Source organism: Octopus bimaculoides, chromosome 9 (genome assembly GCF_001194135.2).
Source record: "Octopus bimaculoides isolate UCB-OBI-ISO-001 chromosome 9, ASM119413v2, whole genome shotgun sequence".
NCBI classification, from domain to species: Eukaryota; Metazoa; Mollusca; class Cephalopoda; order Octopoda; family Octopodidae; genus Octopus; species Octopus bimaculoides.
This window is the reverse complement of record NC_068989.1, coordinates 66,699,130-66,702,472: the sequence shown is the minus strand read 5'-3', so window position 1 is coordinate 66,702,472 and position 3,343 is coordinate 66,699,130.

The following is a 3,343-nucleotide window of genomic DNA, read 5'->3' as shown; positions in this document are numbered from 1 at the left end:
ATATATATATATATATAAGAGAGTATTGTAGTTAGCTGGAAGCATTGTGTATTGTTTGTAAAGAATAAAAAGTTTTCAATGGTACAACAATGCACTATAATACAAAAAATGGACTAAATACCTGTTGTAATTAAGTTAGCCAGTTATCCATAGTCTGATGATATTTCGGACTTATATTTAAGGAAGAATTTGAATATGAATCAGACTTAGAGAATATAATTTTTTGGGGGTTTAATTTTTACTTATTACCCTGAGGATGTGTAAGGTAATTAACTTATTTAACTTGAATTGAGAGTTGAATTTTGACCTTATACAGAAATGTTGACGTAGGTAATAAACTTTAATATAAATGGATATTAGCATCAAAACTCTTATATACATACATACATACACACACACACACACACACACACACACACACACACACACACACACACACACACACACACACACACACACACACACACACACACACACATATATATATATATATATTTATATGTGTATATATAAGTATATGTAAATATGTGTATATATCAGTTTCAAGAAGCTGCTACGAATAAATATGCATGTATAAATAATTCTGAAGCTGTGGCACTGTATTTGTACTTATGTGCGTATATATATATATATATGTATATATATATATATATATGTATATATATATAGGTGCAGGAGTGGCTGTGTGGTAAGTAGCTTGCTTACCAACCACATGGTTCGGGTTCGTTCCTACTGCGTGGCACCTTGGGTAAGTGTCTTCTACTATAGCCTCGCCCGACCAAAACCTTGTGGGTGGATTTGGTAGACGGAAACTGAAAGAAGCCTTCGTATATATGTATATATATATATATATATATACATGTATGTGTGTGTGTATGTTTGTGTGTCTGTGTTTGTCCTCCCAACATCGCTTGACAACCGATGATGGTGTGTTTACGTCCCCGTAACATAGCGGTTCGGCAAAAAGAGACCGATAGAATAAGTACTAGGCTTACAAAGAATAAGTCATGGGGTCGATTTTCTCGACTAAAGGCGGTGCTCCAGCATGGCCGCAGTCAAATGACTGAAACAAGTAAAAAGTAAAAGAGAGTAAAGAGAGTATATATAAGTATGTATTATGTATATATACACACACACACACACACACACACACACACACACACACATATATATATATATTTGCATATATATATACATATATATATACATATATATCAGGTAGGAATATTAGAAACATTTTCTACCAGTGGCTAGCATGCATAAAATAGTCAATAGACAACATATTCATATAAAATTAGTGTATATTTATACACAAAAGAGGTGTCCTGTCAGGGTCACTTCTTTTGTGTACAAATGTACTCTAATTTTATATATATACATATGTATGTATATCATTCTGATGCGACACTATTCTATCACTATATCTATTTCTCTCTCTCTCTCTCTCTCTCTCTCTCTCTCTCTCTCTCTCTCTCTTCCTCTTTCTATATTCTTTTTCTCTCTCCCATTCGTTCTCTAATTCTTCTCCCCCTTCACCGTTCTGTATCTGTCTCCTTTCTATCCCTCACTCTTTCTCCTTGACTCTCTCGTTGCTCAGATGTGACCAACGGCTATCTTTATTCTCCTCACTCGAATTTCCTTCTTTCTTCTCGTTCAGCTACAGGGATAGCACGCATTTTTGTCTGTCTCCTGTGAAAGCTTGTTTCTCCAGCGTTCACCACTTCACCTCGTTATGGCTTAATAGCCTTTACCGTTTGTTTTCACTGTCCTGTTTTGTTACCAACTTTAACCCTCCGCAAATTTTAAATTTTCTTTAATTTGCTTTGCGGGAGCAACTGTTTTGACGAATACGCATTTTGTCCTAATGTTCGAAATGCGGAGTAGATAAAACAGTGGATAACTGATGTAGGGATTGTCCTTTATGTTGCCTGTCTTGTTTTGCTATTTGTTTCTTTCGCTGTTCGCAAAAGTTCGTTTACCATGTTTTTGTATTTCATGTTCTCGTTTTTATGTTGTTTACGTTTTTTGACTCCTGTACCCATATACGCATGCGTATATACATATATATGCAAGTATGTACATGCATGTATGTATATATGCATATATATATATATATAAATTATATATATATATATATATATATATATGTATGCATGCATGTATGTATGTGTATTAATAAATGTTTAATTAATCATTTTATATATTGTATAAAGCTTTTCGCCCGGCCCATTGTCTTTGTATAGGGTGTCCCAAAACTCACTAAGAGGTTTCAATTTTTAAAAACTTCCTTAACCTTACAAATAAGGCTATGAAATTTTGATACAATATAAAGCACATAATACAAATTAATATGCACGCGTCAAATATTGCAAAACCACTAAATCACATATCAAAAGTGACATCGCTTAAATGGCAGCCATTTTCGGTTTCTCACTTCTCTGATTTCTCTTCTGATGTTCTCTTTAAGTTGCCTTCCCGTTCCTCAGACTTGACTAGCTCGGGGTTTTTCTTGTGGGGACACCTGTACGAGAGGGTTTATGCCAACAAAACCGGAGACCCTAGTGCAACTGAAGGAGAACATCAATAGAGAAATCAGAGAAATTGGGTCTGAAATTCTTAAGGGTGTTCTAGTGCAAGTTTTGGAAAGAGCACGGGTGTGTGCGAACCGAAAATGGTTGTTATTTAAGCAATGTCATTTTTCTTGCATGATGAAGTGGTGTTACAAAATTTGACTAATGTATATTAATTTCCATTATATCCTTTATAAAGTATCAAAATTTCATGCCTTTATTTGTAAACTTTATTTGTAAAGTTAAGGAAGTTATTAAAAATTGAAACCCTTCAGTGACTTTTGCGACACTCTGTATAAACACTTTGTAAGTACAGACGTGCGCAGATACGCTTGAATAGACAGACACGCATACCACTCGAAGAGGAAAGTGGGTGGGAGATGTTACACAGTAAAACAGTCAGGCGTATTAATCTACACACACACACACACATACACACGCACTCACAAGCACATGCATAGACATATTCACACTTACATACACACACACGTGTGCGTGCACACAAACACACACACACGCATACACACACACACCAGGAGCGGACACAAGAGGAGTGGTGCTTCAGGTGTACGTGCACCATCAAGAAAGGAGGTGCGATTTTCAAAATAATTTTCTCCCGGAGTTGCATTCCCTACTGACCTTCTGCCTTCCCTTCAAAAAATTCCTGGGACCGTGCCTGCACAGACACAGACACAGACACACACACAGACACACAGACACACAGACACACACACACACAGACACACACACACACACACACACACACACACACA